Source organism: Mus caroli, chromosome 10 (assembly GCF_900094665.2).
Source record: "Mus caroli chromosome 10, CAROLI_EIJ_v1.1, whole genome shotgun sequence".
NCBI lineage: Eukaryota > Metazoa > Chordata > Mammalia > Rodentia > Muridae > Mus > Mus caroli.
This window is the reverse complement of record NC_034579.1, coordinates 37,595,864-37,612,569: the sequence shown is the minus strand read 5'-3', so window position 1 is coordinate 37,612,569 and position 16,706 is coordinate 37,595,864. Positions and strand designations below refer to the sequence as shown.

Here is a 16,706-nt window from a genome sequence, read left to right as displayed (position 1 = left end):
GGACAAACGTTTATACCTCCCCTGCAGAGCCCCCCTTTTGTAAGAACCATCGTGTGGGGCACGATGTTTTCTCCCATGATCCCGTATGGCAGACCACAGGAAGCACCGAGTCAGCCTTACACTGTTTGCAGAAAGGAGCCGCTTTCCTTGACAGCCAACAGTAGTTTAGGTTTCTTTACATGCCTTCTGGGGCTTTGCAAAGTCCTGCTTGCCATTTTGGGAGTACACATTAGAGAGGCTGTCAAAGAGAAATTCTGCCGCATGGGCTGGTGAGGTTTGAAGCCTTACCAAAGTGTTCCTTTAGCATCTCTGAAGCCAGGCGGTGGTGGCGCACACCTTTATTTAATCCCAGCACTTGGGAGGCAGAGGCAGGCGAATTTCTGAGTTCACTACAAAGTGAGTTCCAGGACAGCCAGGACTATAACAGAGAAACCCTGTCTCAAAAAACAAAAAACAAAAGCATCTCTGAAGGGGCGTCTAACAGGCCGCACAGTTCCCTAGGCTGCGGTCAGGCTTCACTGTAGGAGAAGCCTTGCCTCCCATTGTTTGGAAGCCAGAGCCATCCTGAGCTATTCCACTGCTTGTAGGAAAGAAACCTGGCTCTTCCGTGTCCTCACCATCCCGACAGGCACCCAAGGGGGTGGGGGTCTGACCTCTAAGGGCTGGTGGTCGCTTGTTTTGCATAACACGAAGACAGGAAATCCAGTCACCATGCTGTGGCTCTGGCAAGCCTCAGTTGGGTGAACACCTGAAAGGTCAGGCTGTCTTCGAGGTGTTGCCCCGGTGCTAAGGACTGCTCTGTGGACTGAGGAACTGCTGGGCTACAAGAGTCTGGTCTGCTTTTGTCTCCTCCCCTCCCAGCAAGAGACATGGCCCTTCCTCTAACCCCAGATCTTCTGTTTGTTTAGTGACCTCTTAAGCCTATGGTGTTCATTTGTTGAAGGGCAAGAGTCTTTGGTCATGATGTCTCCGGGTAATGCCAGTGTTTGTAGAGAACAGGCTCTAATTGTCAGTCTCCATTTGATTGAAGGTTTCTGTGCCGCTGCCGTGTCCCCTTTCCCTTCTCCCCCTCCCCCCTCTCCTGTCCCATTCTTTCACCCTCTTCCTGGTGAAAGGATTCTAGCCCATACATTTTCTTTCTTTTTTTTTTTTTCCAGCTAAATATTTATCTCTGGAGTATTTGATTTGGTTCCTTAGGGAAGTTAATGGCCAAGGAGACCCCAGCCAGAGTCACTCTTAGACTTAGGTTCAAAGTCAAAATCCTAACTCTCTCTACGGGACCTCTAGTACAGAACATGGCCCAGAGGCTCACTGGAGCATCCGTTGATCCTTTGTATGTTTGGAAATGATCAGAAAGCCGTGCAGACCAACAGTCATAAATAGTCAAAAATGTGCTGATGGGCCAGTTAGGCGGTGGAGGTGGAACACTAGCTGTCATTGAGGAAAGAGGACTTTGGTGAACCATCTTCTGTGCCTGGGACCTGGCCCCTCAGTGAGGTGGTGTCTCCACTCCACCCACCTTCAGGAGGTCGTGAGTGTCTCACCCTGCATGCTGTCATAATTCACCCCACCTCACCCCAGGGTCACACCCAGGCAAGGTAAATAGGAACTATTCAGGTCATGGCTTAGGTCTGTGAACATTTCTTCAAGGCCCCAGTTCTCTTCTGTAGATGGTGGATCTCTTCCTGTGACAGCAGCTTGAGACTGAGCAGCAAGACCTTTAATGGTGGGATTTGAGGGCTTTATATGGTGGGGTGTACAGAAACACAGGAAGACTGATTCCATGGGTGAGAGTCCGTTGACTGTTAATATGCCCCTTTTACTCAGTTGCATCTTACAAGAAACAGGAGTTTTCTTCCTGGGAAGCATTATCAATCTGCACTTGTGCTCCACAAGCTGAAGACTCTGCTGGGCGCGGGAGGTCCTAGAGCCTGCAGCATCAGGAAGACCCTGGGGATTGCGGTGGGCAGGGAGGAAAGTAGGGGCCGGCCACTCAAAGAGCCTGGCTCCTTCACTTAGCTAAGGCTTCATGCGAACCTGTTTTGTTTTGTGTTTTTACTTTAAGCTCTCCTTGGGAACACTGTATTTCAGTCACAGGGATTTGTGCTGCTCGAGAGCAAACTCTGTGTCTAAGGCGATGCTCCTGAAATAGCGAGTGTTCCTGCTTTCAAGGAATTCAGTGTTGGGATCTCAGAGTGTGGGTAGGCATCCTGGGCACTTGATGTTTGTGCCAGATGTAAGGCACAGGTGGAGAACATCTGGGGAAGGCAGAGTGAAGGGCTGTGCAGCGGCTCACCTAGATAGGAGGAGAGCAGGCTGGACGGAGTGTCCCCAAGGTGACCCCCAGGAGAGAGTGGTGGAGAGTGTGGAGGATCCCGCAGGTCTTTGCCAGTTAAACTTTGGGGTACAATAGTTGAGGGTGATTAACTCCTACAACCACCACATCCTCTCAGAAAGTAGTTCCTTTTGGTTGGTTGATTTGGGTTTTGCTGGTGGTGTTTGTGTTTGAGACAGGATCTCACTATGTAGGTGGCCTAAAACTTGCAGTGTAGACCAGGCTATCCTTGAACTCACGTGATCTGCCTTCCACTGTCCCCTAGTACTGGGATTAAAGGCATGTGTCACCACACTTGGCAAAAGTAGTTCTTTTAAAAGACCAGAATCCCAACTTGGCATATTATTCTATGAGTCGGAAGCTTCTAAGAATCAACTGCATATGCAGTCTACAGCTTTGCCGTCCCGTCTGCACGGAGAGGTTCTTGCCATCCCTCAAGGCAGAGACAGGCTGTCCTCTGCATTCTTTAGCCTCAGTGATTCCTGCCACAGCTCTCTGTCCTCAGCTGTGAAGTTTGAAGATTGCTGCTTCTCTCAGTTTCCCTGCATTTTGTCAGCTCAGCACAAGAGGCTAGCCAACGGGACAGGCAGACAAGTCTAGGCGTCAAAGTGTCCTGGAAACCAGAGGCTCTTGAGGTGCTCTCTCTGTCTTCTCAGCCAGGCCTGGAAGCTTTCCCTGACACCTGGAAAGCTCCAGCGTGCTGAGGAGTAGAGCACATTACAGTCCAGCCCAGTGTGTCACCAGTCTCACTGCAAGCTGTGCTTTCTGTCTTTCAGCATGTATAGATCCGTGCCTTTCCCATGGTTAACAACACTTAACTGTCTGTGTCCTGGTTCAGCCACCTGAACTCAATAAGCCAACTATCAGAGACAAATAGGTAGTAAAGAGCCCAAAGGGGGCGGATTATTCATTGAGGCCATGTTGGGAAGAGGGACGAAGGAGCCAGAGACTTCCCCAGGTCTTGTGTCGGGCATGCTGACTGACAGTGGAGCTAGGGTTCAAACTGAATGTAGGAGGTGCTTTGCTCAGCAGCCCGAGGACTGCCTCCCCTGCGAGGTCTCTGACCAGTTGTAAATGTTGCTCTTGGAGATAAGTTCGCCCCTGGCTGACCTCAAGGGCATTTCCTCTCCTGCCGGAGGTTCCTGGGGAGAGTCTAATTTCTTGGGGTCCAATCTCTCAACAGTCAGCCCAAGAGGCAGCACAAACCTCCCTCAGAGCACACCCATCCCTCCAGACAGGTTGGTTTCACAAGGTCCAGCTTTCCTTCCGGAGAGCTTTGTCACCAAACAAACCTGCCCTCCCCTGCAATTAGAACCTCCTTGCCTGCCTGTCCCTCAGAGTGCTCACTGCCTGTCACAGCTCCATGGCAGCGTTTGCCAAGATGGAGCTTTATACAGATGGTTACCTCCTAAGTCCCCTCTCTGGCCAGCATTGCATGGCCAGTCGTAGGCCAGGGATGGGACGTGCAGAAGCCAAGCCCCAGATATACTGCCTGCCTCTGGGTTTCCCTTGCTTTTTCCTGTGATGCATTGTGTTTACCTGTGGAGTTGAACTCCACAGGAACGTGTCAAAGTGCGGTGTAGCATTTGGGTCTGGCTGCCTCTGTGCTCCAGCAAAAAAGCATTAAGTCTACAACGCACAACGGTTCTCTGAACTCTGAGAGGCCGTCCTGTCCATCAGAGGATCTCTTCCTTGTCCATGCTGAATGTTCCATGCTTGGTTCCCCAGTTTGACCATGGGGTTACAGGCTGTCCTGAAACTCTGTTTCCAAGCATGATGATCACAGTGCCTCACTGTACCTTGCAGTTCAGGCAGACAATTAAAATCCCAGCCAAGAGATAGTTGCTAACTAAGCCTCATGGATCTGGGAGCCTAAGAATTCCATCCATTGCTCCTTCTCAGCTCTCATAGCATATTAGTATCAGGGTCTTCATTTCTTCTCTGCCAAGAAGATATAAAAATGCTGCTGACACACACACACACACACACACATACGGCTTTGTGTCGTGAGGTTACTCGGTTGTGGATGACGAGCCGTGGGAACCGTTACTGCTCCGAGTCCAAGTTCAAGTGGCTTGGGTTGTTCTGTTTGATGTCGTTTTGGAGGCCTCTCCCACTCTTAGAACATCCTGTGACTTGGTGGTGATAACTAGGCAGAAAGCTGCCTTCCCCATAGATGCCAGGGTTACAAAGGGACTACCTCTCACCAGGTGACAGCACCCACAGATGTTTTTAGAATACACCTGACTTCTGTGGTCTCCCACTTCATTCCCCTTGACTCAGTAAAGAACTTTTAAAGCTTATCTAGGAGACAGGAGGCCTTCGTCTTCCTCCTCCCCGTGGAGGTCACCATGACGCCTGACGGCGTGTCCGGTTAATTGGTGGTCCATTGTTTAGTGACTGCAGAGGCGCAGCAGTGAAGCCTGCCAGCCTCGGCTTTCTTTTCATCCTAAAGTCTGGCTGGGGGAGGGGGCTGTTGCTGTTGTTTTTGTTTTTAAGGTCCAGGAGCATCAACCCATACGGAATCCTTACAGCTAACTAAACCAGCGTGAACGCCCAGAAAACCCATGAAACTTCACACTCATCCAGGCATCACTGAGTCCTCAGCCGTGGCTGGCTCTGTCCCATTGCTCCCCTACTTTTTCGGTTCCTGAATGATGGACAGGTGGGAGGCAGCCGTGAGCTGCAGAGGCTGCTAGGGCGTCAGAGGGGCTCCTTCCGCGGTTCGCCGGAGTCCTCCACGCAGCCTTTTCGGGATGATTGTGTTTCTCTTTCGCCTCTGTCTGGCTCCTTTACACTCTTCCTTCTATCACAGCAAAGAGAAACTAAACAAAGCATTGACCTTCCCAAGGGTGACGTGAGGGTTTGCTGTGAGATAGATGTGCAGCTCTGTAGGAGCTGTTTCTGGCCCTGTTGGCTCAACCCAGAGGCAGGGAGGCAGCTTCCTGCACAGGCCTCCTGGGAAGCCTTGCCTGAGCCCCTGGAGGGAACTCCAGCACATAGTGTCACAGGTGGCCCCACCCCACTCTGCAGAAAGGGGAGAATGATGATGATTAGGGCCTCCTCTTTTAATGATGACATTCCCAGAAGATGCTGCGGCTTTGCTGAGGGAATGGGGGTGTGGCGGCTGGGGATTGTTGCTGGTGTGGCTTTGGACTATGGTGGGGCTTCTGACCCAATTTCCAGGCCATGGCCAGTCCTAACGACATGATGACATGTTGGGTAGCTCACTACACCCTGGATGCTTCCCTCCCAGTCTGTACCAGCCCCAGGATCAAAGTGGGCCATATTCAGCCTCTCTTCTTAGGGAATGGAGTGTGTCATCTTCCCATCATGCACTGGTTTTCACAGCAGAATAATTAGCACCAAAGGGAACCAGGGAGGGGTCTGAATTAGGTAATACCTCACCAGGTCTCCCTAGGCAAGCACAGAAAGTCAGGATGGGGAATTAGGGAACTTAGTCCCCTGCTGATCAATGGCATAGTGGTGTTAGGCTGTGATTTATTAGCTCTTATTGGGGTGGAGGGACCTAATCCCTTTGAAAGGACTTTATCTTTGAGACCATGTTGGGTCATGCTTTCAGGGACCCACACAGATGACTGACTTAGAGCAGTCTCATCTCTACCAACGTCCTCATATACTGGTGTCTGGGCGTTATTTTAGCTTTTTCTCCCTCAAAGTCATCGGCCAAAATAAAATTGTCTAGTGGCTTTACACAACAGAATACTAACCCTCACTCCCCCCCCCCCAGGAAAAATTCTCAGACAAACAAGGGGTCTACAGAAAGAGACGGGACTTCTTTTCCCAATTTATAGTTTTTACCAATAAAAAAAAAAACAAGCTTCCTTCTGCTCTCTAGTGCTGTCACCAAAGTCAGTAAGACAGAATACTCAGTCCTGTGAGGTCACAGGTGCTGTCACCAAAGTCAAAAGGATAGGATACTCGGTCACAGGAGGAGTCTTAGAGTCCAAGAGGAGGTGGTGGATACTCTACACTGTGCAGCCAGAGCCTACAGTTTTCTGTTGCTCAGTCCCTTAGGAAGGCGACCTTACGGTGTTGCTTTGCTCTAATGCCTAACCCTGCTTTGCACACCAGGCCAGCCAGCAAGGTCTCCACAGACAACAGATTTTATGTCCTGAGGTGTGGCTTGGTTCCTTTAGCTTCATCTCTGAGTATATACTTTTCTTCTTTTTTTCAAAAATTTATTTATTTTTATTTTATGTTGTGTTAGGAGTGTTGCATATATGTATGTAAGCGGACCACGTGGGTGGTACTTGTAGGGTATCAGAAGAGGGCATCAGATCTCCTGCAGTGGGAGTTGTAGACAGTAGTGGGCTGCCACGTGGAGTTGGGAAGTGAGCCCAGGTCCTCCTGAAGAGCGCCCAGTGCTCTTACCTGCCGAGCCGTCCGTCTGTCCAGCCCTTCTGGATGTACTATCAGTGTTAATTCTCTTAACTTGTCTGAGCTCCCTGAGTTCAGGTGCTCTCGGGGAAACCTCCATGATGACTGTGGAGACAGAATCATGTTATTAACAAGATCGTCTATGAGAGATATGTATTGTATGGTTGGTTTTTTTTTTTAATTCAAAACTTTTAATATTAAAAAAAAAATCTAATTGGTAAGATAGCTCACTTGAATCTTCCACAGTGGAAAGAAAAGCCAGGATTCCCCATGGAGTCTCACCCCTGGGCTGATGGGGAGGACACAGAGGGACCAGCTTGTGTGTCTTAAGCAATCTACATTCCAAAACCTAGACTAAACCCTATTCCGTACCTAGCTGACCCTGACTTAGCAAAACCCCACCGAAAACTTTGCTCCTAGTGTGCCTTTCTCAGTTATCTCCCACAGTGCAGGATCGCATTTCTTTGGGGCTTTTTAACTTCAGGATGCTATAATAAGAATTAAGGTAGTCAGTTCTGTGTTATCCTTAGATGTCAAACCTGAAGCACTTAGCACAGTAGCCTTAGTGCACAGCCCTGGGCTCTGAGGTCAGATAGGCAGGCGTCTGGCTGACCCCTAGCTCCCTCCTCCCTGTGGCTTTCTGAATGCCCTTAATAACTCTGGGTTTCTTTTCTCTTTCAGACCCTCAAACTGACGGAAGACCTACAGAGAAAACCCTTTGCCAAATCTGCTCTCAGCAAGTGGACAGTGATCCGTTTACAGCTTGACACCTTTGAGACTCCCACGCCGCTTCCCTAACCCAGCAGAGACTGTTAGCAGCCCTGGCCCTGGGTGAAGCCCTGACCCGTGGAACAGAACTCTATAACGTATGCAAAATCTAACTCATCTGCAAGTGACCTGCCAGCGTGGACAGCACCCATCAGCACCCCCCACTCCTTCAGAGCACACCGGGACCCCGTTGGCTACTCCGTAGTGTTTTACTATCATGATGGTTTAGGGGATATTTTAAGTGTCATTTTGTGTTTGTTTCCTTTGACCCTCTGAGTTTTCTACACACAGTAACCTGCAGTATTTTTCTGTTGAAAATGTTAACTGTCCTTTCCCTAGCACACTTAAAAGCAGAAGGAAAGTGTTGTATCAGTTCCCAGTCTGGCCTTGAGCATCACAAGCTTTTGAGCCTGTGGGACCCCACAAACTTAACACATTGCATAAACTAACGGGTGGGGGGGGGGGGGGGGGGCGGGTATTCCTTCTTTTATTTGGTAGAAAATTATCCTTTTCTAAAAACTGAACAATGGCACAACTGCTTGCCCTGCGTGCCCGTCCAGGACCGAACTATGTGTAGGCGAAGCAAACAGAGCCAGGCATCTGACCCAGTAGTTTCCAGTTCTGAGTCAGGGGGTGGTCTGTGGGTGGAGACCTTGATGCCCACTCCTCAGTGGCCTGCTCAGTGGGGCTGTGGTCTCTCGCCATCAGCGGTAGGCGGTGTCTCTGCTCTTAGGAACTAGGGCCTCTTCAGGAAAGCATCAGCTTAGCCTCTGCTCGTTGCCAAATGCCACGAATGGGTTTAGTCTTAAGGAGAAAAGAGAAATGTGTGCCTGTTTCGCTTCGTAGAAGACATGGAGTTACAGGTGAGCCATGTAGCATGCGTGTGAGATCGACAAACCACGTCTGCACCAGCTGGTCCAACGGCACTGTTTGTGAAACGTGCATATCTTTTGATTCTTTTCAACCTTGCTGTGTGTACGCTGATCTTCCTAGAAGTATATGAGTGACAGGCAATAGTATACAAGGTGAGATATATCTATATATATAGGCTTAGTTTGTAATTCTTCAAGTGATTCATGGAAATACAAGATAAGGCAATTTAAACTTTTTTTAAAAAAAACTTTTTCTGCTTCTGTGGAACTCATTTTTGTTGTTGTTGTTGTTGTTTCCAAAAAGTTATGGTGCTGTATAGGTGCTTTCTGTTGAACCTGCAGAGTGTGAGTGTATGTGGTACTCTCTTTGGTAGACAGCGTAGTTGGCAACACCTTTGGTACATACAAAACTGGTGTGGCGATGCTCTGATTAGCACAGCATATGCATACTTCTCCAAAGTGATATCTGAAGACTTTCTTCTTTGCATAAAAAGCATTAGGCATTTAAGTGTATAAAATATTTTATCATGTACAGCAAAGATGGAACTCTATGCATGGCATCAGGAATGTGGGCTAATGTTCTAGCACAGGCCTCCCCGCTTGAGTTCTCGCCATTGCCTGCACTGTAGCTGTGGACACCAACCCAGGCGTGCCACCCAATCCCCTGCCTCAGCACTGGCCCCCGTGTGCACCTTTGCTTCCTAAGCACTCTGGGGGTGGTGAAGATGGCCATCACAGCCCCTAGCACAGTGAGAGTTCCACTGGGTATTGTCACACGTCTCTCCTGCCTCGCTTGGATTCTTGTGTCTGAGCGATGGCCCTGTTGATTCCACTCTGCCTTTTATGGAATCTGTACGTTACCACGCAGTTGTGGTCCTGGTAGGCCTGTGGCACGTTGCCTTCCCCAAGCTGCTACATGTTTATAACCTTCATTTTTAAAGTCCAGTTTTGAAAATGTGTATAGGAGTCGTGTGACCTGCTGGCCAGAGAGCCCATACTTGCTTATCCAATCCTTGATGGTGATGCTAGCCACGCCCTGATGCTTCAGCCATCAGCTGTCCTCGCAACTGTGTCATTTTAGGTGGTGGACTAACTGGCTTTCTGGCTTCCCAGAGTGCTGCTTCCTGGGTGGAATGTCTCAGGGTAGCAGCTGAAGGAACAGAGAAAGCTCAGGTACAAGGGAGAACCCCAAGTGCTTCCAACATGAGGGCCCTGAGCATTCTCTGTTGAGTTTAAAGAAACGCAGACCAGCTCACAAGATAATGTCTTGGCTCTGCAGTTTACAGGCACTGGGAGTGGAAAGGACAACCCTCCAGTGCATTCCCCTAGTCTTAAAACTTGGATTTCCTTTCAGACACGACAGCTCGTTTATTCTCCTTCCCAGTGTTTGTTGGGTTTCAGGCACCAAATCTCACGGAACGTCCTAGAAATCGATTATAAGCTGAGGCGGGCACAGGGGGAGACAGAGTCGCCTCAGCCGAGTGGGAGAGCAGAGGCCGAGTGCTTTGATGTACTCTACACATAGAACACGTGGAGAGCTGAGGCCTGCCAGGCCCTGGAGAGGCTCAGGCGAGACTTGGATGGCAATGCCTACTGGGATATTTGCACTCCCACCCTCAGACTCCCCACACAGAGAGGCCAAGCTCTCTTAAGAAGCCCAATTCTGTGTCAGACTTGACAGAGGTATAGCCTGGGCCCTCTGTACCTTCTGTTGGGACCCTGCTTTCAGGGTAGCCCGGCCATTGGCCACCAAGTAGCATTCTCAGTGTCTTAGGTCCCTAACAAGGAACTGGTCTGTTGAGACATCTGAGCAGGTGACCTTGTGGACCTTCCAGGCTTAGAACCAGCCCATGGAGTCCTGATGAGAAAGAAGTGTGCAGTGAGCCCTCCTGGGGAGCCCTGCACGCCTGTGACAATGTCACAGAACACCGAAGGCCCATGTGGAAGACTTGGGCCACATGGTTCTCTTCAGGCTCTAGAACCTGATACCTTGTACCAAAGATAGAGAAGAGCGTGGGGCAAGCCTTCGCCGTCCTAGCTCTAGGACTGACTGGGCTCAGCATACCCGGTTAACTGTGACTGCATTAGAGGTGTGTTCTCCATTGTATCCTCTGCAACATAATGACGGCTGAAGCACATAGAACTGTTTTCCTACGTCTCCTGCTAATGGAGGAGCATGCACTAGGTGTAGCACAAAGCAGACATTGGGGCTTGATGATTAGCATCAGCCCAAGGAGAGGTACACCCCATCTCAGGTGTGACTTCAGCCAACTTCTGAACCCATGTACAGGTTCACAGGGACAGACAACCCTGCCTTTTCTTAAAGTGCTCCATCCACTGAACGAACAAGCAGCGTTTGAATCTCTTGGGAAAGAGCTTTAAGAGAGAAAACAAGCCTTCCCCTTCCCCCACCATCCCCCGGACTAAGGGAAAACAAAACGCTACCTATTCTCTAAAAAGGTAATAAGAGACTGATTCTTCGTTTTCTTCGTGTATTTAGGGAACATCATGATTAGGTGGACTAGTGTTCAGTTTTGTAATTAAAAGCAGGCCTTTTGTAGAAAAGCAATCACTGATCCAGAGGTACAAAGAAGCCAGTTCTGAGGGGGAGTAGTAGTGGGAACACAGGGCATGAGGTTAGAGATGTCTTGTGGATCACGTCTGTCAAACAGGACTAGAGAAAGATGCCCAAGCAACTGACAGGAATAAGTGGTGTTTGAACTAAATCTCAAGTGTATAGCATACAGATTAGATGGATGAAGTATTTTCTCTTGTTGAATTGTATTCATTTGTATTCTTTTATGAATGAATGATTGCAAGGCCTTGGTCACACTCCAGGAATACTTGTGCGACTGCTTTTTTTTTTTTTTTTAAGTGTGTGTCTGGTCACTTCTCTAAAATGATCTCCTTGTCAGGCAATCAGCCGTCTCTGTAGACTTGTCCGGGCACATTATGTACGTGGGAAATGTGGACAGGTGTGAAGGAGACCAGAAGAATTGGTGAATACTGAAAAGTGTGTTGTGCATTTAGGCTTCACGTGGTTAACGTTTTTAGTTGGGTTTTTTTTTGTTTTTTGTTTTTTTAAGAAAAAAGTTGCATGAATGAAAACAACCTCTGTACACAGTACCTGTAAAAATGGCCTGTTTTGATTTCTTGCTTCTACCCCACACCAACTAGAATTCCGTGTGGCGTGTGGCCATGTTTAAACACCTGCAGCAGTTGGTCGTCTGGTTTGAGGCAGACGCAATCCTGCTGCATTCTGGGTACTGAGGACCTTGTCTAACCATACGCTGCCGTGAGTTAGCTCTGCCGCCTTTCTTCTCAAGGATCAAAACCAGTTTGATTTGGGAATCTGCCCCTTCCCGGTGGGATGGAGGTGCGTACTTCCCGTGGCGTTTGTAGATATTGCCTGTGTATTCCATTTAAAACCATAATCTAGTTTGTAAAAGAGATGATGACGCATGTAAATAAAGCTTTGGTGACACTCTATCTCATGCCCAGGAGTCTGTCATCATTGTCCTGTCCCCCTCAGGAAAGAGATGGTTGGGTTTGTGAGGCAGTCTTCCTTGGGATCTCTTCCCAGCCTGCGAGAGGCAGAGACCCATAATCTAAACTAAATGAGCTTAGTAAACTCTGCAGCCCACTCCTGACCTCCAGAGACACGCAGACAATTTAATAAGACACATTTACAGAGTTGACATGCTGGGTTTGCTGTGTGTTGCCCCCAGAGCCCCAGAGGGGCTGTTAAACATGAAAGTGGGGATTAGACTCTGCTTTCCTGGGGTGACTGGGCCTGAGAGGGAGGCCATCCTCCTGTGAGTCCCGTGAATATCCATGGACCATCACCAGGGCCCTCCCTCCTGCACACTGGCCACCAGACACCATCTCCAGGCTTCTGGTGGCAACACAACCAACACTCACTGCATCTATGCTAACTCCCGCCTGGCCTTGCCAGTGCTGCAGGAAGGAACAGAACAGCATCAAACAATCCTTGGTTGTCTGGATAATTTCATCCGTTAATGCCTATATTATAAAAATTCGCTGCATTTAGAAAACAAAACAAAAACAACCCAGGAACTGGTTTAAAGGTTCTAAGACATAGGGTGGTTCATATTTCAGTTTAAAGAGGTGGAAGATTTGCAAGTTGGACCCTTGGGGTGAGCTGTCTTTAGAGGCAGGGTAAGCCCCACATTCAGTCTGTGTTGATCCCATACAAAGGGAAAGCCCTTAACATCTCTGGCATCCAACTGGGAGAGGCATTTTCAATACCTGTGCATCTGAATTCTGTTCCCAAAAGATGAGACATCTAATGCCAGTTGCTTAAAACTGAGTTCTCAAAGCCAGGCTAAAATTTGGCCAACAGTGAGCACTGAGTCTCTGTGTGGCAGTAACCAGACATTGTGGCAGCCGCAAGAGAACTATGATCTAGCCCCGGCCCTGGCTGAGATATGTACTAGGTGTGATGTTCCTTCTCTGCCCCGGTGCAGCACCAGGACTGGGCGACTGGCCCTGCCTCCACATCTGATTTAAAAGGAAAATCTGAGTCTCTATAATGATTGCTAGTCCGATAGCCTGGGCAAGGCTTTCAGCTATCAAAGGCTCCCTGAACACATACCATCCAGATCATACCCCAGAGCTGTAGCTTGGTGGCCAATAGTAGAGGAGAAGGGAATTCCTGGCCAGCAACCGAGCTGCCCAACACACAACCACTCCTGGGAAGTATGGAGGGATAGGCAGGCAGCTGGCTTTGGTGGGGAGCAGCCCATGATGCTCCGGGTGTCTCAGCTCAGCAGGAAATAGGCATAGGGGCAAAGAGGGAACACTCATGGGACCCATCCCAGTGAAGAGAGCAATGGCCCTGGGCCAAAAACCCACACACTTTCGGGTCTAGAGGAACAACTTCCTCTAGATTTTCCTTATCAAGAATGTAGAGGGCTGGAGCAGAGCGATGGCTCGGGTTAAAAACAGTGGCTTCCAGGGGACTCAAGTTCAGTTTCCAGCACCCACATGGCAGCTCACAACTGTCTATAACTCCAGTTCTAGGAGATCTGACACCCTCACGTCAGTGCATATAAAGTAAAATTCAATAACTTATTTAAAGAGAAGAACAAGAATGTAAAAGTTGGTTCTGGTGAGATGGCTCAGAAGAAAAGAAAAAAACAAAACAAACAAAAAAAAAAAAAACACGGTTGCTCTTCCTGGTGACCTTTGATTTCCAGCATCAACCATGGTAACCTCCATTTCAGGGGACCTGGCCTCTTCAGGTACCAAATGTGCACACGGTACACAGGCAAACACACAGATTAAAAAAATAATAATAGCCTTTTTAAATGGATGTAGACATTTAATGCTGTCGGCGTGAAACCCTGATGGAGTTGTGCGCATGCGTGAGGTTCTGCCTGCGTTGTGGCGCATGCGTGAGGTTCTGCCTAGGTTCTGGCGCAAGCTAATGGCTCAGCTGCTTTTACCTCCTGGAGATTTGATGCAGCAAACGCGCTTCTCTGTGTCTGAAGAGAAGAGCCGGTGCCTGTCTTGGATTGGCACATCCTGCTTTCCGTAGTAAGATGAGCTAAAGGGGCTGAACTGAAATGTTCAGGCCCAGCCCTGGTGATTCCCTCAGTGAATGAGTTCCGCGAGTGCCACCGAAGAGTGGGGCGTGGAGGAAAGAGAGTGGGACCAGCAGAGGAAGCCAATAACCCAACTGGAAGGACAGACGACTGCAAGGACAGGTGGCTGGACTCAGGCGACAAGTGAAGGCTAATTCAGGCTCAGGAGAGAGTAAGGAGTGGGCATACTTGGGACTTAGTGTGCTTCAAGCAACCGAAACTCCAACGAGAAAGCGGGCTGCCGAAGTGTCCAGACCAAGGGACTTCGCCTTTCCCATAGAGTAGAACGGGCTGGCCTTCGGAAATGCAAGGCCTACGATGCACTCCGGCAGAACGTAGGAAGGAGCTGAAATAAGAAGCCATAATAGTATGGCACCCAGAGAAGCACTGTTTCTGTGGCCCGTCAGAGTAGTAGGTCTCAGGTGCCTGGACCCAGTCGCTCACATCCCTCTTTCTAGCCGACGTGAGCAGCTGTGACCCAGACTTTAGGAGACACATTGCAATGGAGCCTGGTGGAGGATGGCAAGAGGGGTTTGCTGTTAGCAATTCACTTTATATACTGTTGTAACTCATTAAAGGAGTGTATTATTACTTGTATAAAGATAGCTTCAAAGACGGGGTAGAGTGGCTTTGACTCCTGAGCCTGGATCAGATAATACAATGGGAGCAGGGTGTTGGGGACTAAAAGCTGGGGATAATGAGGTCGCCACACTGCTTAAGCACTGTGTGACCTCCAAATGTCTGGTGTCGTGGCAACACTGTCCTCCTAGCCTCCTTCTCCCTGATAGCATCTTAGATACCATAATAAGGAAGTGCCCGATCCGAACAAAGGAATATTATACAGACATTAGAAATGCATGAGAAAGCCGGGCGTGGTGACGCACACGCCTTTAATCCCAGCACTTGGGAGGCAGAGGCAGGCGGATTTCTAAGTTCGAGGCCAGCCTGGTCTACAAAGTGAGTTCCAGGACAGCCAGGGCTATACAGAGAAACCTTGTCTCAAAAAATAAAAAAAATAAATAAAATTATATATATATATATATATATATATAAATACTTCCTGTCCTGCATACACTGTGAGATACCACACCTGGCAGGCGTCTGCTGTATTGCTACATCATAAGTGACTTAACCCAGACTCCCCTGTTGATAGATGTGACACTGGATTGCCTCCAACCATTTGTTGTTCTCAGCAACACTGCAACAAATAACTTTATACTTATGTTGGCTCATAAATGTCCCAGGAGTTCTGGAGAACCAATGCCCAAATATTGAATTGCTGAACCAAAAAGAAACACACATAGGTAATTTTGACAGAAGTGAACCCAGCTGTCTTCCAAGGGACGAACCAGTTCCATGCCACACTGACAATGAGAGTCTCTTTTCTCACCAACTCGTAATATTAGTATTTTAAAAAGACAAGTTGCACTGGGCATGGTGGCGCACGCCTTTGATCCCAGCACTCGGGAGGCAGAGGCAGGTGGATTTCTGAGTTCGAGGCCAGCCTGGTCTACAAAGTGAGTTCCAGGACAGCCAGGGCTATCCAGAGAAACCCTGTCTCGAAGAAAAAAAAAAAAAAAAGACAAATTACAAAGCCTTGTTACCCTGGAAACCAAGTCCGCACCTAAAGTAAGGTAAGGGTCAAATGGGTATCAAGGGACAAGCGTGGATAAGGATAAGGAAGAATAAGGAAGACTCAAGGGACGCTTCATGGTCACCTAACACTACTAGGAAGAGGAAGCTATTCTGAGCCATCAGGTTGTTACATGCCACACAAGGAAGTCCCTGGCTGGCAACCTGTCCATCCGGTCTGGCTACAGTCTCCTCCCCCTCACACCACCAGCTTGGACTGCATGCCTCAGGACTGGCAGCCTAACCTCACAGCTGGGCTTTCTCATCTCCCAAAATTCCAGAGGGACACTATCACCCCAGAAGAAACTTGTCTGGTCTCCTTGACTCCAAACCGCACACGCAGATGGAAGATGACTCTGCTGTGCTTGAGAGTTGAGCACTCCGGTGAGGTTGGAGGTAGGGGGGAATTATCTGCCAGCTTTCAGAGCCAGCCTGTTACCAAAGGCTCAGCAAGGTATTCCTGAGGCTGGGAGCCCTCAGGCGCTCACTGGTTCCTGTTCCCAATAGGCAGAGACATTGCCCCTCCAAAGGAGAAATGCTAACTCCTTCTCACTGCCTACCCTGCAGGTTGGCAACACAGACGGGACCCACAGCTGCCTTAGACAAGGAGCTGGAGTAGGAACAAGCCACACCCACCTCTGTGGACTGCACAGACAGAGTTAGCAGAGAGTTCTGTAGTGAAACAGGAGCCACTCTAGCCTGGCCCTACCAGGTCCCAGCTTGACAATGACTAATGTCCTTGGCAAGATAGAAGCAGGGCCACAGAGATGCCACAAGAGTGCCCAGAAGTCTGCAGGCCCTTCCAGCACGTGCTGAGCGAACCCTCCACCCAGGACTCATGTCTGCAGACCCTCTCTCCATGAGTGATGGATCATTTTTACTCTATAAAAACATACAGCAAGGGGGCTGGAGAGATGGCTCAGCAGTTAAGAGCACCGACTGCTCTTCCAGAGGACTGGGGTTCAGTTCCCAACAGTTTACAACTACATGTAACTCCAGTTCTTGGGGACCCAACACCCTCACACAGACACACATGCAGGCAAAACACCAACCAATGCTTATAAAATAAAAAAAAGTTTATTTTTTTTAAAG

General features: G+C 49.0%; 1 protein-coding gene across 2 annotated transcripts in view; it reads left to right on the top strand.

Moving 5' to 3' along the window:
• Window positions 1-8,327, top strand: part of Foxo3 (forkhead box O3) — a 93,765-nt gene extending 85,438 nt beyond the window's left edge. For both annotated transcript variants that reach the window (XM_029482566.1, XM_021173587.2), the window contains exon 4: window positions 7,418-8,327. The gene's annotated coding sequence lies outside the window, so the exon portion shown is untranslated. The remainder of the gene's footprint in view (window positions 1-7,417) is intronic.
• Window positions 8,328-16,706: the final 8,379 nt, after the last annotated feature.